The sequence below is a fragment of the Pan troglodytes genome, chromosome 2 (assembly GCF_028858775.2).
Source record: "Pan troglodytes isolate AG18354 chromosome 2, NHGRI_mPanTro3-v2.0_pri, whole genome shotgun sequence".
Taxonomy (NCBI): domain Eukaryota; kingdom Metazoa; phylum Chordata; class Mammalia; order Primates; family Hominidae; genus Pan; species Pan troglodytes.
Window position 1 is genome coordinate 102,895,417 of NC_086015.1, and position 24,756 is coordinate 102,920,172.

At 37.4% G+C, this 24,756-nt stretch overlaps 1 long non-coding RNA gene across 5 annotated transcripts in view; it reads right to left on the reverse strand.

Moving 5' to 3' along the window:
- Nucleotides 1-23,032, reverse strand: part of LOC134809580 (uncharacterized) — a 147,770-nt gene extending 124,738 nt beyond the window's left edge. For 4 of the 5 annotated variants that reach the window (XR_010155667.1, XR_010155666.1, XR_010155665.1 and 1 more), the window contains exons 1-2: nt 22,949-23,032; nt 2,230-2,420 (exon numbers count right to left, since the gene is read on the reverse strand). This is a non-coding gene — a long non-coding RNA (uncharacterized LOC134809580). Of the gene's footprint in view, nt 1-2,229; nt 2,421-14,643; nt 14,805-22,948 lie in introns of those variants that run through there. The other variant, XR_010155668.1, reaches the window with a different exon arrangement.
- Nucleotides 23,033-24,756: the final 1,724 nt, after the last annotated feature.

The window sequence follows — 24,756 nt, forward strand, 5'->3', positions numbered from 1 at the left end:
CTACCATTGGACCCAGCAATCCCCATTACTGGGTATATGCCAAAGGAAAATAAAAACACATGAACACATATGTTCATAGAAGCACTATTCATAATTAGGAAAGGCATGGAATCAACCTAGATGTTCATCAATGGTTCACTGATAAAGAAAACGTGGTACATATACAGCATGAAATACTATGCAGCCATGAAAAAGGCACAAGATCATGTCCTTTGCAGCAACATGGGTGAAGCTGCAGGCCATTAACCTAAGTGAATTAATACAGGAACAGAAAACCAAATACCACATCTTTTCATTATAAATGGGAGCTAAACACTGAGAACACGTGGACCCAAAGAAGGGAATGATGGACACTGTGGCCTACTTGAGAACAGAGGGTGAAGATGTAAAAATAACTATCCTAGTACTATGCTCATTACCTGGGTGACAAAATAATCTGTACACCAAATCTCAGCAACATGCAATTTACCCACATAACAAACCTACACATGTACCCACTGAACCTAAAATAAAGTTGGAGAGAAGGGGGAAAATATAATACTATGATGTAAATTGAAAAATAAAAAATAAAAAGAAATATATCCTTTGGAAAGTACTTTAATGATGATCTTTGGGTAGTCAGTTGAGTTTCACTTTAGGTTTGCCTGAAAATGTTGTCATTTTGCCTTTGATTTATAGATAGTTTCACTCAGTTAAACCTTCCTAATCAGCAATTATTGTCTCTTACCATATGGAATATACTATTTCTCTTGTTCTGGTTTTCATTGTTGCTGCGAGAGACCAGCTGTCAACCATTTCTCTGTAGGTGATCAGTTTATTCCTTCTGACTGCTTTAAAGATATTTTCTTTGTCTTTGGTGTTTTGTAGCTTACTCATGTATTTTGGTAAGGATTTCTTTTTTAATGTCTGCTCTGGATTTATTGGAATTTATGTATCTGAGGATTTATGTCTTTCAATAATTTTGGGAAATCCTCAGCCATCATCTCTTTGGATATTACCTTTTCCCATACTCTTTATTCTTTTTGTTGAAACTCAAATTATACTTACATTAGATATCTCATCCTCTCCTGTGTGACTTTTAAGCTCTTTCATATTTTCCAAATATTTATCTTTCTTAGTGGAGGGTGTGGAATTTATAGTTCACCCTCCCTGTTGTTCACTCTCTCCGTTGAAGGGAGAGTGTTTTTGTCCCAGTGTCCCATGGTCTCTGTTTCTTGTCTCATAACTCTGTGAGGAAATTGAATCTGAAGGCTACTATGTTCAGTAAATGTCCTCTGGATAAAGTAAAATTTAGCAGTAGTTTAGCTGTCTGGACTTCTGTTTTATCGAACTAGATTTTAGCCAGATAGTTATCTACCTTATTGCCTGCTCATTGATGCTTTTAAGCACTATTAGATAGCATTTTTTAATGGTTTTCATTGGGAAAGTTTATTTGAGTATCTGTCCCACCATATTATCAGAAATAGAAGGTGATATTATTTATATAAATTATCAGGCAGGGGTTAGGCATTTAATAAACAGTAGCTATTGTTATTATTGTTTATTCTACTAGCCTAACCAGCTTCTGTCTGTTATCTTCTTTCCTTCATGAAAATGTCATGCATGGAAAAAAATGATAGGTTTTTTAATCATTAAGGGAATAATTCTTCATTTGTTTTTCTATTAGTAGAATGCCAAGGACAAGTTCTGAATTCTAATAATTTGAACCAGAAAAGTAAAAAGCATGGTCATACATGTGTTCCAAGGCTCTGTAATAATAATATGGAAAAGACAAACAACTCCCTTTATTTTAGTTTTGAAGACAATAACTTTGATCATGCAAAACACAGTGAAGAGTTGAAAAAAAAAGCACTCAAACAGATTAAACTATACAGCAAACTTTGTCAGAAAAAGAGAAAATGAAAGACCTATTTTTCCACATGAATCATAAATATCAGTTGATTAATATAAAATAAAATGTTTTCATGGCTACATGACCGTATCTGATCAAAACTGCAGTGTTTGATGAGTGTTGCTGCTTCTGTCTGCAGGACTGGAAAGAAGTAAAACACTGTAATTTCAGAATTTATAAACCAGACAGGGTTGCTCTTAGGATACTGACCATGAAAGCTGTCATAATCCTAAATCATAAAAGTAAGTATGAACACGCCTAAATGCCAATATCTCTTTACTATTATCTCTTGCCAAGTTTGTACTGACAAAATTAATTAAAGGAAAAGTGATACTCACCACATTCATCTCATTGGTAAAATATCAACCACATGACTAACTTTTGAACTGTCAAGATTATGGCAACATTTAACACTTCTCAAGGGAAGATATCAAATAGAGTCCCAGATTGTTGCTCAATGCTGTTGCCTTCTTTCAGATGCGAAGATATGATTCTGAGGACAGAAGTAAGGACGTCAAGAACAGCACATCTGTAGAACAGAGTCAATCATGACAGAATAGTTATTTTATTTGTTTAGTTTTGCCCAGATATTTTCTATGGATCAAAGTTACTGAAACTCTAAACTCTCACAGCTCAGAAATGCAAAGTATTCATTAGCCATCCTACAGAAGCATATCAGAATTTAAGAGTATGTGGATATTTCCTGTTAGGTATCAGAATCATAAGGAAAGTAAATGTGGGGTCACATAAGTTGCATCCCCATTCCTGAGTAAGAGATAAGCAGTAAAATAGGGGGAAGTAAGCCAGTAAGGAGGCAGTTTGGAGGTAGTGGAAAGTGTAGAGGACAAGTTGTTTGCAAATCTCAAACAAGCCCTGGGAGAGGAACTAATAACTGGGACTGGCAGGGATCAAAGGAGTGAGGGGGACAGAATTCAGACATCTGACTGGTGTATAGAGGAACTTTACCCTGGAGTATGAACATGCAAAGGGAGGGCCAGCGCACCCTGCACAACCTGGAACCATGACAAAGGACAAATACTGGTAACTAGATTGGACACTGATGGTAGTCACCAAGGAGAAAATGCTAACTAAGCCTAATCACATTAAATTTTTGAGAAGCAGGTATAATTGCTGAATTTGCTGATTCCTGAATCTGCTCCAGACATTAAGTCTTAAATGTGCTGATGGTTGGGGCACTTAAACCATAAGCCATAAATAATCACAATTAATCTTAGTAATGAATCAAAATATGAATCATTGTGAAGACCAAGCAGATCTATATTTTAAAGAGAAAGAAGTAAACCTAAGCATTTAAAGTTTTTCCTTCTTCACATGTAAGTTGAAGACCAGAGCAGAAAACATTTCCTAAAGCATAACTTCCAAACCACACCAAAGTCTTTGGCTCTTGACTCCCCAGTACCATGTGCTGTTGAATCAACAGTATTGTAAAACCATTCAGTCTAGTGGGACAAATAGAAGTTGAGCTCCTATTATGTGCCAGGAAGGTGTCAGGGGACAGAGAGATAAATAAGACATTGTCCTTGCCACTGTACCAAGCATTCTCTTTTCTTCCAAGCATTCTTTATAAAAAGGCCATAAAGCCTTTGAAGAGAACTTTGTGTAATTATTTTTGATATTTACTTAGTGTTTGTGTCCATGTGGCTCTAGACATTGGACATGAGGCAGGGGCTCCATAAATCTTACTAAATGGAAAAATACCACTTATTTGACTTACATATTAGTTTCCTCTTGCTGCCATAACAAATAAACACAAAGTTAGTGACTTAAACAACAGCCACTTATTATCTCACAGTTTTGTGCGTCAGAAGTCCAGGTACAGCCTGCCTTAACTGGGTCTTCTACTTGGGGAATCATAAGGAATAAATCAAGATGTTGGCTGGGATGGGCTCTTATCTGGATGCTCTGGGGAAGATTCTGCTTCTGAGTAACATTCATTTCTCTGTGGTTATAGAACTAAGGCCTCCATTTCCTTTACACATGACCCCTTCATCAAGCCAACAATAGTATCTTAATTCCCTGACTTCCCCTTCTGTTACTAGCCAAATAAAGACCTCAGCTTTTCAGTGCTTATGTTATTAGATTAGACCTGCCCAGATAATCCAGGATAAGTAACCCCAATTATACCTGCTAAGTTCCTTGTGCCATTTAACATAACATATTCACAGGAGGAACACAAGGGAGCCAAATTTCTGCCTACCACAGCCCATTTAATTGCAAGTGATATAAAACTGCCCTAAGTGGTTTACACCAAAAGAGAGTCAAAAGAGAATGTATTAGGCAAATGGGAAGTAAAGGAGTGATGCATCTTTACCATGAATACAATCATGCCTGAAGACATTATCAGATCTCAGTCTCTGACTTTTTTTAATCTTTCATCTCTGCTCCCCTCTGTGTGGCCTTATTCTCTCCAAGGGCAGACTAATTTTCTTTAATTCCAATTTTGTTTATTTCCATATTAGTGACCCACCGAAAAAAAAAAAAAAAGAAAGAAAGGAAAAAAAAAAAAAAGCTTTTCTCTTGCAATGTCAAATCAGAGCCCCACTGCCTGGACTTTGAATTTAAGCAGTGTTCCAGTAGTGGGTAAATGGTTGTGACTCATTCATTCCAATACCATGATAACTCATTCTTGATACTGAGGACTCTGGTGCATGGTCACAACCCCACTAGGGCCATATGGAGTGGGAAAGAAGGTTGTGTTGGGAAAGGTAGGAAAAAAATAGCATTATAGTCTACTTCACTAGTAGTTATTTTCAAGAGTCACAAATTTCTGACTAGTCTGTATAATCTGAGAGCCAGGGCCATGTGCTAGTCACCTTTATATATTCCATAACATATGGCATAAGGCTTTGCACAAAGCAGAAGCTCAATAAATATGAATGGATCAATTGCACAGAGGTAAATTCCCCAAAGTGTTTACTATCTGTCAAAAGGCAACAAGGAAACAGACAAACTGAAAAAAATAGTGGTTTTACTACATAGTTCATGTTAATTACAACTAGCTTTACATAGTAAATTCCAGTTTACATAGCATGTCTACATATAAAGACAGCTATAATACAAGTTGGGTTTTAACAATAGCCCCATTTTACAGATGAGCCTGAGTGAGGTAGAGACTTGCCCGAAATAGTCAAAGTAGTAAGTATTGAACAAGAACATCTGATTCATATTTTCTGTTTTTTCTACGACTAAATATTGGCCAGGGAGTCACACCCCACCCTCAACTTGGCCTTGTGTTCCTTGTGCTGGGTGTTTTTGGCACCTGAGAGGAAGGAGAGTGACTGGACTGCGGTGATGAGAAAGTGTGCTCTGTGAACTGCCAGTCATTTCAAAAGAGAGGTTAATGGCGTCATGAAGTAAGACCACAAGGGGTGCCTAACTTAGACCTGCAAAAGACAGCCAGCCAGGGGTATATGAAGAAAGAGGAAAGACCCTACCCTATGTACAAAGATACACTGTTAGCTGGTTACCTGGTGTTCCAGAAGAAGAGACCACACTGGGAGGTCAGACTGTTATCCTTTCGTGTTTTATGCTATCATTGGTGGGAATTCCATGTATGCCCCCTGGCAATGAATTTCTTTGAAAATTTGGTTCTGAATTCAATATCGAACTGTGGTTTTTTTTTTTTGAATCCTAAGTAGAAATGGCTTGGCAAGAAGAAAAAAAATGAACCAGCTGTCTTTGTCCAACTGTTTAAAATATGTTTTTTCCAAGCATCCCAGTCTTTCCACTGTTGCTTTTTTTTTTTTTCCAACGAAGACCCCACTCCTTTTCACAAAATATGTTTGCACTCAGGAAGTCTTCCTTTTCTCTGAGGCAGATAAAGTTAGCAACAAAGCCACTGGTCTAAAGCATTCTTTTAATTTATGTAACAGACTACTATGGTACATCCCCCTACCCCATTCCACTTCCCAAAAAGAAGGGTCTCCTAAAATGTTCTTATGTAGATATTTGACCAGCTTTATTTTCTTTCCTCATAATACATTTTGGGGTATATGTGAAATATATAAAGAGACAGACACACACAGAGAGAAATAATTCTAGTTGCTTTTGTTGTCAGGTCCGAAACACATCTTGCACAAGTTAAAGAATTAAGAAATGAAAGACAATTCCAATTTTCTACCATTTTCTTACTTAAGGCAGTTATGGACTTTTGTTAAGCCATGAAGTTAAAAAAAAAAAAAAAACAACGATTTTTTTTAACAAGCATGTGGTGTATAGCAACTAATTAATCACTCAGGAGATAGGATAATAAGTATAGAGATAGATCATGAATTCAAGTTATGCTAAGTTAGTTTACTGAGTGATTCAAGTGATTTATCAACTTAGGCGCATTGGTGTATTATTGAAAAAAAATAAACTTATCAAACTATTACCTGAAGGAAACAGGGAGCCTCCAAAGCTTTCAGATGTTTTCCCAACTAGCAGGAGGCCCCTGCTTGCTTAGAACAGTCTACGCTTTTTGTTTTCTGGGTTTTTGTTTGTTTGTTTAGAGACAGGGTTTTGCCATGTTGCACAGGCTGATTGATCTCAAACTCCTGGACTCCTGGGCTCAAGTTATCCACCCAGCTCAGCCTCCCAAAGTCCTGGGATTACAGGCATGAGCCACCATGTCCACCCTTAGTCTATGCAACTTAAGCAAGAGGTTAATGGAGAAAGTCTCTGCTTTTCTAAGGGTCTCTAAACTTTGTGGCCAGATGTTTTCAGTTGTTATATTTATATCATCTCACTGATTCTGAGAATCCCAGCATGTATTCTGACAAGAACTCAATAAAACATCAATTCCAAGTCATCTCCTCACCAAGCTTGACTTATCAGCGTCCTCCATCAACTGCCTGGTGGAAATTCCCACCAGAAATCATTCAGGACACCAATACAGCTGAGGGTCAGAATCCTCTCTACCTTACATTTCAGACACCCCCAAATAATTGCTCTTATTTGTAAATAACTCTTAACAAAAAGTAGAAGAAAAATAAGAAGGTATCCAAGACTCAATAAAATGAGTGAAATAGCTATTTCTAGTCAATTTTATATAAACTTTATTAGAGCTCAAGAAGAGTCTGTCCTTTTTACAGAGCCATGTGTCCCTTCTCTGTAGCTTTAAAATCTTCACTGTCTTGGTGTAAAATTTAACCCAATTTATTTTAAATGTGCTGTTCTTATCTTCCTTTAATGTAACTCCTTGGATATTGATGCAAAAATTCTCAACAAAATACTAGCAAACCACATTCAACAATACATTAGAAAGAATATTTATCATGACTAAGTAGGATTTAATCCCTGGACTGCAAGGATGGCTCAACATACGCAAATCCATCATTGTGATACATCACATCAACAAAATAAAGGATAAAAAAACCATATGATCATTTCAGTTGATGCTGAAAAAGCATTTGAGATTATAAAATTCAATATCACTTCATGATAAACACCCTCGAAAAATTGGAGATAGAAGGAACATACCTCAACATAGTAAAAGCCATATATGACAGACCCACAGCTAGTATCATACTAAGGAAAAACTGAAAGCCTTTCCTCTAAGATTTGGAACTTGATAAGAGTGCACACTTTCACCACTGTTATTCAACGTAGTACTGGAAGTCCTAGCTAGAGCAATCAGACAAGAGAGAGATATAAAGGGCATCCGAATTGGAAAGGGAAAAGTCAAATTACCCTTGTTTTCCAATGATATGATCTTATATTTGGAAAAACCTAAAGACTCCACAAGAAAAATTTTAGAACTGATAAACAAACTCAATAGAATTGCAGGATACAAAATCAGCATACAAAAATCAGTAGCATTTCTATATGCCAACAATGAAAAATGTGAAAAGGGAACACTTGCATGCTGTTGGTTAGAATGTAACTTAGTACAACCACTACAGAGAACAGTTTGGAGGTTCCTTAAAAAAACTAAAAATTGAGCCACCGTATGATTCAGCAATCCCGCTGCTGGGTATATACCCAAAAGATAGGAAATCAGTATATTGAAGAGATATCTGCACCCCCCTGTGTTTGTTGCAACGCTGTTTACAATAGCTAAGATTTGGAAGCAACCTAAGTGTCCATCAACAGATTAACAGATAAAGAAAATGAACCACATATGCACAATGGAGTACTATTCAGCCATAAGAAAAGAATGAAATCCAGTCATTTGCAACAACATGGATGGAACCGGAGATAATTAGGTTAAGTGAAAATAAGCCAGGCACAGAAAGACAAATATTGCATTTTCTCACTTATTTGTGGGACCTAAAAATCAAAACAATTGAACTCATGAATAAAGAGTAGAAGGGTGGTTACCAGAGTCTAGGAAGGGTAGTAGGGGGCTCAGGGAAAGGTTGGGAATGTTCATGGGTACCAAAAAAATAGAAAGAGTAAATAAATCCTATTTGATTGGACGATAGGGTGACTATAGTCAATAATCACTCAATCGTACATTTTTAAATAACTTAAAAAGTATAATTGGACTGTTTGTAACTCAAAAGATAAATGCTTGAAGGAATGGATATCCCATTCTCCATGATGTGCTTATTTCACATTGCTTGCCTATATCAAAATATCTCATGTACCCTATAAATATATTAACCTACTATGTACCCACAAAAATTAGAATATTTGTTTAATAGTTTAATATAGCTCCTTGAGGGTAAGAATCAGTGTATTTCCTCACTGTACCCAAACCACCCCTCCCAGCAACATACACAATAGTTTGCACTAAGTAGAGAAGATCAATAAATAGGTAATAAAAATTAGATGCCCCAGAAAAATAATCAATTACTTTTACCTTCTAGACAACTGATTGATGACCAAAGTATTAAAAGAGAATTTCAAAAATTCAAAAAGATCTTTTCTATAAAAGCATACAGACATGTAAAATGAACAATCTTCATTATTATATTTCTGGGACAAAAAGTCTATGTGACCACAGAATTATTAACTGATTATTTTTGCTCTGAAGCCATTTTGAGTCATTTTTTATTTCCTCCTCTTTTGTGGCTTGCTTTCTTTCGTTAAGTCTTCCTGGGAAATTTTCCTTTCAGATTGGGTCAAAAGGCTGTGGATTTCCTGGTTTCTGTGAGACAAATGGCTGGAAGAAAATGCGAATTTACCAAGAAGGGTGGAGATGAGAATTGTCTGAAGAATAGTTGAGCTTCAAGAGACATTCCCCAAGATTATGTGGAATGGCCTTTCAAGGTGGTTATTCAGGATTGTCACTGGAAGAACTCAAGATTATAGTAGTAAGGTTAAAACATTCCAAATCTGAGGCAGAACTGATCAAGATTTAAGGAGACATCTGGGAAGCAATTCTCAGTCCACAAACAACATTTGCCTGTTTTGTTTCATGCCCAGAATATTTGGAGAAGGATGGATAGGAGAGTCAGGACAGGAAGAGGGAAGGTGTTTAAGGAAATCTTTCTATACTGACTGCTTTTCTCTTCCTTAGATGTTATCCTGATTAAGAAACAAACCATAATCCTTATTAAAGATAAATACAACAGGGGCTGTTTTTGCCTGGGAATTGCCCTCTATAACTTAAAGCTACCATGTGCTTTTCCTGGCACATCTGGTGTTATTAATGACCTGGAATATTGAAAGAATTTTCAAACCTTCAGACAGAAACACTAGAAGTTACATCAGTAATTAGCACTAAAGAGAATTTATAGCATCTGGATATTTCAGTAATTAAGATGGCCCAGAGCATTTCAGTCTGTTGTTAAGCACAGACCATCAAAGGAGTGATTTCCACAATGTATAGATTTATTCCCTGTCTCACCTTACTTGCAGCCTATAGAGGCTGACTGCTGGACTTAAGTTCCAAGAACTGTAATTGAACCCCAGCTATCACTTACTACTTTGTAACTTTGGGCAAGTTTCTTAGTCCCTCCAAACTGGAGCTCTCCCATCTATAAAACTGGAATATTTTCATCTACCTTACTTAGACAAAAGGATTTTTGTGAGGCTCAAAAAGGAAAATAGATGTGAAAGCATTTTACAAATCCAAGGCACTGTGCAGGAGTTACTGAATAGGATTGCTGTTGTAGGGGGTCCTTTGATGACCCTTGCCTAAGTTATACTAACAGTTGTGTGGTCCTCAACTGACCATCATCCAGCATTCGGGCAGACCTTCCATTGCCCAAATCCAGCAACAAGTGGAGCATGAATGAATTGAAACCAAGTCAAATCTGTGTTCACCTTGTTCCTGACAGCTCTCCTGGTAATTAGTACTCCAGAGCTGTTTTCAAAGATAAAAATTGAGAGATAAATCCTAATTACATTGTCAGTTTCATGTATTCTATTACATTACTTTTGGAGAGGCTGTATTAAATGATATAACAAAGTATATGTATTTCACAAGAATGTACACAAATATTAATATTCTTTGCTTAAGTTCAGGAAAACTATTATGAAAAGTATTCCTTTGCCCCTCAGACCTCAGTAAAGATGTTTTATCCTTCCTACTAAATCACTTCAGATTATGTTCCATGCCAGTGGTATACGTTATATATCCTGCAGGTCAATAGCTGGACGGCAATGGCATTCATCCAGATTCTCATTTTTACATAAATGGCTTTAAAACACGTTCTCTGTATTTCACCCTCATCTTATCCTGGCCCAGCAAAATACATATGATTCCATATAATGCAAATATTATTATGATGAGAAAGAGTTACTAAGGAGTCAAAATGGTGTTATAACAACTTACTATAAAATCTATGTGCTCGGTCTGAAAATAATCCAAATAAGCACTAGAAACTGACAGTTTAATGTATTACTGAAAAGGTCAGATCAAGAAGCAGGAAGGCTCACGAAACAAAAGCATATGCAAAAGAAATAGCCAAAAGAGTATCATGACTCCTGCAAAGATTTTTATCTGGAGACCCAAATTTCTAGCCCTAAACTTGATATGCTTCTGCTCATATCAGAGAAAAAAATTCTCCTTATTAGAAACATTGGAAAAGTAGAATAATGTAGATATTGTGTGTTTGCACTGATTCAAATCAATGGAAATTTATGCTTTTTTAGAATTAATAAATGTGAACACTTAGATTTTAAATCTGCCCACATACCAAGATGTTACATATCCATCTGCCATTTAATTCAGCTGGTCTGATGAGAATTCTTCATGTGCATTATACTTGAATATGTTTTCTACACAGTTTGCTGTTGGCTTTTTAAGAATAATGTTTTCAAGCATGATTATAGATTTATATATTCTAATAGTGCTTTGGGGGGCAAACCTCTTAAATAATTTTTGCTTAATTAAGTGTAGCTTCAAATGTGCATCTTCTAAAAGAGGACTTGAAGGATTTGCCAAGGTCCTATAATTATTTAGATTTATGGCCCAATAAAGCATCGTTCCTATATGATACCCTATACAACACCATTTGTATATTCCAGGGGGAGAAACTGAGGCAGAAATGGGAAAACCTTGATTTAGAATATTCAGTGATTGAGTCCAGCAACAGAAATCAAGTTTCAAAATTCCTTTTCCTATAATTGTTTTCTAGAGCTGCCTTAGAAGACCTTGCTGTTGGTATGACCAGAATTATGACAAACAACTTACTGCTTTTTAAGACAAGAAATTGACTGCTGGAACTCCCTCTAATTGGTATGAGTGAAATCAAAATCTAGTAGAAACCAAAGAAACTTGGCTCACGCTACATGACAATTCTAACAGTAAAATTCTGAAATGCAAACATTCAACCATTCAACAGAAAAAAAAAATAAAAAGCTTCAACATGTGTCTCACGCCAAAACAAATCAAAATAAACAATAATAGAATCATGAGATGCTTTTGACTTGGCCTGGATAAAGCAAATAACAAAGTTGTAGCATAAAATAATTGAGGAGAAGCCCTCTTTTTGAGATTGGGCAAAGAACCCCAGGTATCATGTCCCTCCCTCTTCTAGCTTTCCCACCAGGACTGTAGATACCTGACTCCGTCTGAAACGGAGGCTGCTGCCTAGTGAACAGAGCTCAGTGGGAAGATGCTGCCACCTCCCTTTAAACAAGAATGAGTCAACAAAGTACTTAATCAGACATTTTCTGTATTGAGAAAACACAAAACAAAAACAAAAAGGACCACAGAAATCATAAGCAGAAAATAGGATATCCCAGCATTCCTCTATCCCGGAATGAGAAGTTGGAACTAAAACAAGAAAATATTAAATTTTGAGGATTCTTTGGTTTGTGGCAACTGCTACAGATTCCTATGTTTTGATTCAGAAGTTATTTATTTCTTACAGCAACATTGGTAGCAATATGCACTCAGGAAATGGCAATTCTTTTTAATTCCAAACTCGAGAAACTGTTTCTGCTTCAACAATTATTATATGAGGTGAGAATTAGAAAAAGATATAAATAACAGTGTCACAGAGATTGATTGATTGTAAGTCGGTGAAAATAATAGCAATAGAAATAAAAATCTTAAATTTCTAGCTCAGAGACTCTTCTTCCTTTTCAGCAGTTTGTTACTACATAAGTACAATTTTATGTTTGCCTTGTTATGTTTTTATGACAAGTTCTTCCTCAGTTGAAGGGTAATTTTGAAAATGTTTTGAATAGCAAAGTCTTTTGAATCACTCAATAATTCTTGGCAAGTTAAATTAAGCAAAAATAAATTATATACAACCCAAAGACAAATCTAACTTGAGAGCCATTCAAAGAAATTGACTGTTTACATATATATATACACCTGCATTCTATCTTTTACAAGTGTGTGATTTTTTTTAAAAGGAAGCTGTCCATAGAGATGACAGGATCATAAACCTAATAAGCCAAAGTGGAGAAGCCACAAGTTACCATCCCTTCAGTAGAAAATGAGACTGGGTTGCTCAGCCTTCAATCTGACAGTTTCAAAGAGAAAAGAAATCTATTAGCAAGTTTCTGATGGCTTATAAAAAACATATTGCAGAATCTTGCTCTTCTACTTAAAGGCATATTCCTGTCCTTTCTCATTAACTCTAAAAGAAAAAAGAAGAAATCAGATTTGACATCCTGTAACTTGCTCCTTAAATATCAGGAGCCACATGTACACAGCAAGTTCTTTATAATTATAATTTTTATACCTTCTTTTCTACTTTCCTATACCTTAAAATATGTTTTTCAAAGGTGTGTGTGATGTGTGTATTTTTAAGAACTATCATGAGCATAGAGTAAATACAAGTAGCTGCCTCTTTTTGGTGTTTGAAGAGAACAAAGATTTGTATTCCTGGCTGCATGTAATGAATGTTCACTGTTGAAATCATTGTGATATTTCACGGGGAAAAAAAGTCATCAAATTTCTGAGGGGTTGGGCCAGGCATGATGGCTCATGCCTATAATCTCAGCAATTTGGGAGGCCGAGGTGGGTGGATCACCTGAGGTCAGGAGTTCGAGACCAGCCTGAGCAACATGGTGAAACCCCGTCTCTACTAAAAATACAAAACTTGGCTGGGCGTGGTGGTGCACGCCTGTAACCCCAGCTACTCGGGAGGCTGAGGCAGGAGAATCTCTTGAACCCAGGAGGCAGAGGTTGCAGTGAGCCAAGATAACGCCACTGCACTCCAGCCTGGGCAAAGAGAGACTCTGTCTCAAAAAAAAAAAAAAGTTCTGAGTGGTTATAGTGAATGTATTATAAATAATACCCATTGGCTATGCTTTCTTCTTGCAGAGGGAGTGCATAAAATCCATAAGCATAAGCTGACATGCTAGAACACACTAGCCATGGATCCTTCACCTAAACAAGAGACTCCATTTGATAACTGTTCCTTTATACCAAATAAATCTGCTCATAAGAGCCCATATTTCAGGAAAGTTAAAAGGTAGACATAAAATAGCACATATAAAAACATATATATATATATTATATATATATGTTTGGGATGCAATCTGTCAGCATCTTAAAAACTCCATTAGTACATATAGATACATATATATTTTACCTGACTCATCATGTCTAAAATGCTTAGAGTTTAAGTCAGGATGGTGTTTCTCCCTCAGCTATATTACTAACATGTAACATTTGTCTTTTGGAAAACCCCATCAGCCTTTTGGGGTCACTGTTTGACTTGTATTATAGTGAATTATTTATGAATCTGGATCCTGCAACAAATTGGGAAGCACCAATTATCTCTGTTTATGTTTGTTTACCTGTTTGTTCTTAAAAACTCCCATAGTACGTGGGGCGTTGCCTCACCCAGGAAACACAAGGGGTCGGGGGATTTCCCTTTCTAGCCAAGGGAAGCTGTAACAGACTGTACGTGGAAAAATGGGACACTCCCACCCAAATACTGCACTTTTCCCAAGGTCTTAGCAACAGGCAGACAAGGAGATTCTCCCATGCCTGGCTCAACAGGTCCCATGCCCATGGAGCCTTGCTCACTGCTGGTGCAGCAGTCTGAAATCAAACCGCAAGGTGGCAGCCTGGCTGGGGGAGGGGCATCCTCCATTGCTGAGGCTTGAGTAGGTAAACAAAGCAGCCAGGAATCTTGAACTGGGTGGAGCCCACCGCAGCTCAGCAAGGCCTACTGCCTCTAGACTCCACCTCTGTGGTCAGGGCTTAGCTGAACAAAAGGTGGCAGACAACTTCTGCAGACTTAAGCGTCCCTGTCTGACAGCTCTGAAGAGAGCAGTGGTTCTCCCAACATGGTGTTTGAGCTCTGAGAACAGACAGACTGCCTCCTCAAGTGGGTCCCTGACCCCTGTGTAGCCAAACTGGGAGACACCTCCAAGTAGGGGCCAACAGATACCTCATATAGGTGGGTGCCACTCTAGGACGAAGCTTCCAGAGGAAGGATCAGGCAGCAGTATTTTCCATTCTGCAATATTTGCTGTTCCACAGCCTCCACTGGTGATACCCAGGCAAACAGGGTCTGGAGTGGACCTCCAGCAAACTCCAACAGACCTGCAGCTGAAGGACCTGACTGTTAGAAGGAAAACTAACAAACAGAAAGGAATAGCATCAACATCAACAAAAGGGACATCCACACCAAAACCCCATCTGTAGGTCACCAACATCAAAGACCAAAGTTAGATAAAACCACAAAGATGGGGAGAAACCAGAGCAGAAAAGCTGAAAATTCTGAAAATCAAAGCGCCTCTTCTCCTCCAGAGGATGGCAGCTCCTCGCCAGCAACAGAACAAAGCTGGATGGAAAATGACTTTGACAAGTTGACGGAAGTAGGCTTCAGAAGATCGCTAATAAAAAACTTATCCAAGCTAGAAGAGCATGTTCAAACCCACTGTAAGGAAGCTAAAAACCTTGAAAAAAGGTTAAATGAATGGCTAACTAGAATAAACAGTGTAGAGTAGACCTTAAACGACCTGATGGAGCTGAAAATCATGGCACGAGAACTTCATGATGCATGCACAAGCTTCAATAGACAATTGAATTAAGTGGAAGAAAGGGTATCAGAGATTGAAGATCAAATGAATGAAATAAAGGGAGAAGACAAGGTTAGACAAAAAAGAGTAAAAAGAAATAAACAAAGCCTCCAAGAAATATGGGACTATGTGAAAAGACCAAATCTATGTCTGATTGGTGTACCTGAAAGTGATGGGGAGAATGGAACCAAGTTGGAAAACACTCTTCAGGATATTATCCAGGAGAACTTCCCCAACCTAGCAAGGCAGGCCAACATTCAAATTCACGAAATACAGAGAACACCACAAAGATACTCCTCGAGAAGAGCAACCCCAAGACACATAATTGTCACATTCACCAAGGTTGAAATGAAGGAAAAAATGTTAAGGGCAGCCAGAGAGAAAGGTCGGGTTACCCACAAAGGGAAGTCCCTCAGACTAACAGCAGATCTCTCATCAGAAACCCTGCAAGCCAGAAGAGAATGAGAGCCAATATTCAACATTCTTAAAGAAAATAATTTTCAACCCAGAATTTCATATCCAGCCAAACTAAGCTTCATAAGTGAAGGAGAAATAAAATCCTTTACAGACAAGCAAATGCTGAGAGATTTTGTAACCACCAGGCTTGCCTTACAAGAGCTCCTGAAGGAAGCACTAAACATGGAAAGAAACAACCAATACCAGCCACTGCAAAAACATGCCAAATTGTAAAGACCAACGATGCTATGAAGAAACTGCATCAACTAATGGGCAAAATAACCAGCTAACATCATAATGACAGGATCAAATACACACACAACAATATTAAACTTAAATGCAAATGGGCTAAATGCCCCAATTAAAGGACACAGACTAGCAAATTGGATAAAGAGTCAAGACCCATCAGTGTGTAGTATTCAGAAGACCCATCTCACATGCAAAGATTCACATAGACTCAAAATAAAGGGATGGAGGAAGATCTACCAAGCAAATGGAAAGCAAAAAAAGCAGGGATTGCAATCCTAGTCTCTGATAAAGCAGACTTTAAACCAACAAAGATCGAAAGAGACAAAGAAGGCCATTACATAATGGTAAAGGCATCAATTCAACAAGAAGAGCTAACAACCCTAAATATATATGCACCCAATACAGGAGGACCCAGATTCATAAAGCAAGTCCTTATAGACCTACAAGGAGACTTAGACTACCACACAATAATAATGGGAGACTTTAACACCCTACTGTCAATATTAGACAGATCAACAAGACAGACGGTTAACAAGGATATACAGGACTTGAACTCAGCTCTGCACCAAGCAGACCTGATAGACATCTACAGAACTCTCTACCAGGAATCAATAGAATATACATTCTTCTCAGCACCACATCGCACTTATTCTAAAATTGGCCACATAATTGGAAGTAAAGCACTCCTTAGCAAATGTAAAAGAACAGAAATCACAACAAACTGTCTCTCAGAACACAGTGCAATCACATTAGAACTCAGGATTGAGAAACTCACTCAAAACTGCACAACTACATGGAAACTCAACAACTTCTTCCTAAATGACTACTGGGTACATAATGAAATGAAGGCAGAAATAAAGGTGTTCTTTGAAACCAGTGAGAACAAAGACACAACATACCAGAATCTCTGGGACACATTTAAAGCAGTGTGTAGAGGGAACACTAAATGCCCACAAGGAAAAGCAGGAAAGATCTGCAATTGACACCCTAACATCACACTTAAAAGAACTAGACAAGCAAGAGCAAAGAAATTCGAAAGGTAGCAGAAGGCAAGAAATAACTAAGATCAGAGCAGAACTGAAAGAGATAGAGACACAAAAGCCCTGCAAAAAATCAATGAATCCAGGAGCTGCTTTTTTTTTAAAGGATTAACAAAATTGGTAGACTGCTAGCAAGACTAATAAAGAAGAAAACAGAGAAGAATCAAAATAGATGCCATAAAAAATGATAAAGGAGATATCACCACTGATCCCACAGAAATACAAACTACCATCAGATAATACTATAAACACCTCTATGCAAATAAACTAGAAAATCTAGAAGAAATGGATAAATTCCTGGACACATACACTCTCCCAAGACTAAACCAGGAAGAAGTTGAATCCCTGAATACACCAAAAACAGGCTCTGAAATTGAGGCAATAATTAATAGCCTACCAACCAAAAAAAGTCCAGGACCAGATGGATTCACAGCCGAATTCTACCAGATACAAAGTGGAGCTGGTACCGTTCCTTCTAAAACTGTTCCAATCAATACAAAAAGAAGGAATCCTCCCTAACTCATTTTATGAGGTCAACATCATCCTGATACCAAAACCTGGCAGAGACACAATGAAACAAGAGAATTTTAGACCATTATCCCTGATGAACTCAATATGAAAATCCTCAATAAAATACCGGCAAACTGAATCCAGCAGCCCATCAAAAATCTTATCCAGCATGATCAAGTCGGCTTCATCCCTGGGATGCAAGGCTGGTTCAACATACACAAATCAACAAACATAATCCATCACATAAACAGAACCAATGACAAAAACCACATGATTATCTCGATAGATGCAGAAAAGGTGTTCAAAAAAATTCAACAGCCCTTCATGCTAAAAACTCTCAAAAAACTAGGTATTGACAGAACGTATATCAAAATAATAAGAGCTATTTATGACAAACCCACAGCCAATATCATACTGAATGGGCAAAAACTGGAAGCATTCCCTTTGAAAACCGGCACAAGATGAGGATGCCCTCTCTCACCACTCCTATTCAACATAGTGTTGGAAGTTCTGGCCAGGACAATCAGGCAAGAGAAAGAAATAAAGGGTATTCAAGGAGGAAAAGAGGAAGTCAAATTGTTCCTGTTTGCAGATGACATGATTGTATATTTAGAAAGCCCCATTGTCTCAGCCCAAAATCTCCTTAAGCTGATAAGCAACTTCAGCAAAGTCTCAGGATACAAAATCAATGTGCAAAAATCACAAGCATTCCTATACACCAGTAACAGACAAATAGCCAAATCAAGAGTGAACTCCCATTCACAATTGCTACAGAGAATAAAATACCTAGGAATCCAACTTACAAGTGATGTGAAGGACCTCTTCAAGGAGAACTACAAACCATTCCTCAACGAAATAAAAGAGGACACAAATAAATGGAAGAACATTCCATGCTCATGGAAAGGAAGAATCAATATCGTGAAAATGGCCACACTGCCCAAGGTAATTTATAGATTCAATGGCTTCTCCATCAAGCTACCAATGACTTTCTTTACAGAACTGGAAAAAACCTACTTTAAAGTTCATATAGAACCAAAAAGAGCCCACACTGCCAAGACAATCCTAAGCAAAAAGAACAAAGCTGGAGGCATCACGCTACCTGACTTCAAACTCTCAAGGCTACAGTAACCAAAACAGCATGGTACTGGTACCAAAACAGAGATATAGACCAATGGAACAGAACAGAGCCCTCAGAAATAAAACCACACATCTACAACCATCTGATCTTTGACAAATCTGACAAAAACAAGAAATGGGGAAAGGATTCCCTATTTAATAAATGGTGCTGGGAAAACTGGCTAGCCTTATGTAGAAAGCTGAAACTGGATCCCTTCCTTACACCTTATACAAAAATCAATTCAAGATGGATTGAAGACTTAAATGTTAGACCTAAAACCATAAAAACCCTAGAAGAAAACCTAGGCAATACCATTCAGGACATAGGCATGGGCAAGGACTTCATGACTAAAACACCAAAAGCAATGGCAACAAAAGCCAAAATGAAAAATGGGATCTAATTAAACTAAAGAGCTTCTGCACCGCAAAAGAAACTACCATCAGAGTGAACAGGCAACCTACAGAATGGGAGAAAATTTTTGCAATCCACTCATCTGACAAAGGGCTAATATCCAGAATCTACAAAGAACTCAAACAAATTTACAAGAAAAAAACAACCCTATCAAAACTTGGGCAAAGGATATGAACAGACACTTCTCTAAAGAAGACATCTGTGCAACCAACAGACACATGAAAAAATGCTCATCACTACTAGTCATCAGAGAAATGCAAATCAAAACCACAATGAGATATAATCTCACACCAGTTAGAATAGCAATCATTAAAAAATTAGGAAACAACAGATGCTGGAGAGGATGTGGAGAAATAGGAACTCTTTTACACTGTTGGTAGGAATGCATTAGTTCAACCATTGTGGAAGACAGTGTGGCAATCCCTCAAGGATCTAGAACTAGAAATACCATTTGACCCAGTGATCCCATTACTAGGTATATACCCAACGGATTATAAATCATGCAATTATAAAGACACATACACACGTATGTTTATTGCGGCACTATTCACAATAGCAAAGACTTGGAACCAACCCAAATGTCTATCAATGATAGACTGGATTAAGAAAATGTGGCACATATACACCATGGAATACTATGCAGCCATAAAAAATGATGAGTTCATGTCCTTTGCAGGTACATGGATGAAGCTGTAAACCATCATTCTCAGCAAACTATCACAAGGACAGAAAACCAAACACCACATGTTCTCACTCATAGGTGGGAATTGAACAATGAGATCACTTGGACACAGGGCAGGGAACATCACACACTGGGGCCTGTCAGGGGGTGGGGCGCTGGGGGAGATATAGCATTAGGAGAAATACCTAATGTAAATGACGAGTTGATGGGTACAGCAAACCAACATGGCACATGTATACCTGTGTATCAAACCTGCACCTTGTGCACATGTACCCTAGGACTTAAAGTACAATAAAATAATAATAATAATGTTTAAAAATTTTTTTAAACTCCCATTGCACTCATTTACATTTGTATGCCCAAACATAATTTTAGGTAAATTACATACCAAAGAGCATAACATCGTGTCTGACATATAGTAGGTACTAAAATATATATATAGCTACACTACATTATGAAAATCTTTCTAAGGTGCTTTTATAGCATTAATGCACTCTTTTTAAAGACTGCACTATTCCATGGCCCGAATAAACCCATTTTATTCGATCATAACCTATGTAAGACATTTACTTTGTTTCTTGTTTTCGGCCATTACAAACAGAATAAATAGTCTTATATACTCAGCTGCAGTAAATAATCTTATATACTCAATTCTGCTATAAGATAATATATGCATCCTGAAAATCACTATGCAATGCAAAATTGTGCAATAAAAACCACAGAGCTTCTGGAGAAAAATGGGTTGGGGACTCAACATTCAAAAAGTCTCCCAAAACAGCAACATATAAAAAAGATAGGAACCTAAAAAATGGTTTAAAATGGTAATACATGTGTTAAATACACATTAGGAAATACATAAATACTATAATAAATATGGCACTTAACCTTGAAGAAAACCTGAAATTTGCATGAAGAACTGGGCAGAAGTAGGGTTGTAATTTGTGAGTTATTGTGAAGTGGTAGATGGATGGTTACCTGAAATCAGATGGAACATTGGAATACTAGATGTGGATAGGTACAGCTCATAACGCAGTGAACTGAGGTAACTGGAGATATTAGTGGTGTCTGTTTTGTGTTTTGCCAGGCAGCTTGGTTCAGCCGGATGCAGTTTCCTGCCATCCTCTAGTATTTCTTACAGAAAAAATAATGCAGAAGCAAAAGCAAAATCCACACTATGTTCAATGTGTTCCCTAATATATCAGCTTCACTCTAGCAAATTCACATTTTAAAAGTCAAGTGTTACAGCAGTATTGACTATATATGTGTCATTATATGCCAATGCTTTCATTCCTATGAGTTAGATTTCCAGGATAGGGACTAATGGATTTTTTTAAGATGCTAACAGATTGCATCCCAAACAGCTTTAATAATTTTAAGATATTTTCCATTTTCACAACCTCAGAGAAGACAATTCAGTCCCACACCCTGAACCTAATTTTTTTTTTCTTTTTCTGAGATGGAGTCTCACTCTGTCATCCAGGATGGAGTGCAGTGGTGCAATCGAGGCTCACATCAACCTCTGCCCCCCAGGTTCAAGCTATTCTCCTGCCTCAGCCTCCCTAGTAGCTGGAACTACAGGCATGTGACACCACACACAGCTAATTTTTGTATTTTTAGCAGAGAGAGGGTTTCACCATGTTGGCAAGGTTGGTCTCGAACTCCTCACCTCAGATGATCCGCCTGCCTCAGCCTCCCAAATGAACCTCATTTTTTACAAAGTTTGAGACAATTGTGAGACTGGGTGAGAGTTCTAATAATGGACACTGACTCTGCTTCCTACTAGTCAAAGTAACCAAATGATTCATTTAAAGGACCAGGCGTTTCTGGGGACAAGCAGGAAAAGGAACCATCCCCTACTTATCCACCCTTCACCTCTGCCTCTGTAGCTCAGCATCAGAAGTAAAAGATTAGACCACAAGGTCTACTTTCTAAAATAAAAATTTGCCACATTGTAAAATTTAAAAATTCTCTCTTGGAAAGTGTTGAAATATACATTTAAAAAGATAAAATGAAAATAATGTATTTATTACTTTACCGGGGGAGAAAACCATTTTTAATATTTTGTCAAAGTCTCTGTCTTTGTGTTTTGACATCATATGATATTTAGCTTTATCTTGACTATTTTCATGTCATAATTATCCTTAAGGTGCTTCATATTAACACTATATACCTACATAATACATTCTACTATGTGCCATAATTTACCTGGACATTTTTCTATTATAGAAAATTTGGTTGTTTTCAAATGGATTCTGTCATAAAAATCCCTTCCAATTGGCATTTTTGTCTATGTATATTATATATGTGTGTGTAATATTATATATATAATTTCTTCAGAATAGTTTCTAAGAAGGAGAATTTCTGGATCAATATAGGAGTATGTTTAAGGCTAATATATTTTACAAAATACCTTTCAAAAATGTTACACCAACTTATAGCTCTACAAATCTGGCCTTAACCAGATTTTATTACCTTTTGTAAACCTCTTCTAATTTGATATTTGAAATAATATAGCCCAGCACATCTCTGGCTGGGTTATATTGTAAATTAACTCTAGTTTTTTTAGCTGGTGCCCAGAAGTGCAGGTAAGGAGAGTTCCTGAAAAGAGCATGTGTTGTCTTTCAAAGCCTGTGTGTCATCTTCAAACAGGATTTACTGGGGAGTGGGCTACTTATGTGGGCCCAGAGGATTCAAAGAAACAGGCAGGTACAAAATTTTTGAGGAAATTAACCTAGATGTCCCCATTTCAAATCTCAAGAGTCCTTCTGCTTCCTACCTAGGCCCTGATCTTGGTATAGTAGACTTGCTGAGGTTGAAATGACAACCTTCTCTGCAGTTCCACTGTTCCCATAATTAAGTCCTGGAATTGATCTTCGACTTTTTCTTCTGTTTATAGAAGATAAAATTCATTTTGTATGCTGCCAAGAAAGTCCCCTGGCTTTCATACTTTGCCTTAAAGTGGGGATTAATCACCCTTAGCCTTTCCTTGTCTTTCTTCTCCAGTGCATTGCTAGTATCTAGGAAAAGCAATCTGATTCCCTTGGCCTGGTGATTACTACTTCCCTAGAACTGCTCAAATGCCTGAGATATTGCTCCTGCCAGTGCATTACCTTCCACTCATGTCCTATTCCAGCTCAGAACTTGTAAAAGTTCTAACAACTGCACTGCTATAGCATGCTAGGGGCTATCAGTTCCCCACCTAATACCTGTGGCAGGGTTCTCATTTCCCTGCAGCCAGCAAGGGATCCAGCTTCAAAGTTGCATTTTAGATTCTGCTTCCTCAGACATTCTAACTGGTGTTTAAATTGGGTTCCCTAGGAAACAGATTCTAAGATGGAACAATACTTATAAAGGAATGAGAAATAAGAATTGGACAGAGGGGGAAGTTGAACGTCAGTGTGCAATTCTAACAGGTCTTAGCCAGTCCTTCAAGAGCCCCGGAGCTAGAAGGGCTCTTCCAAGTTTTCCAGAATTGAGACAAAAAGGCCAGGTCTTCGTACATCTGCATAGACCAGTTCTTTGATGTGAGCTAACTCCAGTAAGAGGGTATACCTTGAGCAAAGCAGCTCCCTTTATTCTAGAGCAATCTCCAAAGTGATACTCAGCCATGAAATGTCTACAGCCAATACTTCTCGCAGGTGTGGAAATGCACGCTTCAGACCTGAAGGGGCAATGCAGAAGGCATACCACAGCATCCACCACATGCTTCCACAACAACAAAAAATAGTTTGGATATTACTTAGCTTAATAGTTCGAAGATGTGTCTGTAAAAGTCAGCATAATGTTCAGGTAAGAGAACAAATGATGTTTTAAACAGGTAAATCAATACACTTAAGCAAAAATGTAGTTTGAATATTAAAGTTGGGGAAGATGTTCATAAACATCAATATATAAACAGGTAGGATAATAATTATTTTATAATATAGAGAAATTAATAGTATATAGCCAATAGTAAATAAAAATAGGGAGGGACCAAACTCTTTGGCCAAGAAATAAGCTTTCTTTATAGCACAAGGTGTGTTCTGTAAGTTACACATCGTCTCCACTCCCGGATTTTTCTCCATCTTTGAGTTGCTGTGCCATCTATAAAATTTGTTTATACAAATTTTTATCTGCCTAACTTCCATGCTGCCACTCATTATGCTCAGCCTCATAGGCAAGGAACAGTGGTAAAGAAGAGAGGGCATGGTTCCCAAAATAGATTTCATTTTGTGCAATTCCACTAACTACTTTTCAGTCAGCTCTCTGCTTTAACTAGAAAAATATATAGTAAGGAGAAGAGGTTGAAATTAGTTGAATCCTCTTACCTCCAATATGAAGATTATTAATCAGCATAGATTATTATAGGAAGCATGAATTTCAAAATTCTGTGGTCTAGGTGATTCTGACAAGTTATCTAGATTAATCTTCCTCATTCAATTTAGTGTGTAAAGTATTCTAGTCAAGACCCTTGAGACCCACCGGTTTGCCATGACAAAGAAAATTTTTAATCCCATTAATGAATGAATCAGCACCATTTCAAATAAAGAGCTAATGAACTTTATTGAAGTCATAGATAAATTACTATGCTATGAAAGTTAGAAATTATTATATTGTGAATATAACTATTCTACTCAGCAGCCCAAGGCCAATTGTCAACTCTAATGAGATCTGGTAATATGGCCCATATGATCTTGGGATTTCAATAAACCCAGGTTCAAGTCCTGGCTCTGCTACCTGGTAGCTTTGTTTTCATAAGCAAATGATTAACTTCTCTAAGCTTCAGTTGCCTGTTTCATAAAATACATATATCAATGCCACCTACTTCATGGGGTTTTGCAATAATATGAGCAAATAGCATAGTACTGGCACCGAGAAAGTACTAAATAACTTTTATCTATATTAATTTAATATTATTTTTAGCGTAATAATAATTGTTATTTGTATTAATGTTTTCAACGTGTAACTGATCTTTCTCAATGTTCTTGGGTTGTAAGAACAAAGCCTAACAGAAGCAGAGTTGATTTTTTAGTGT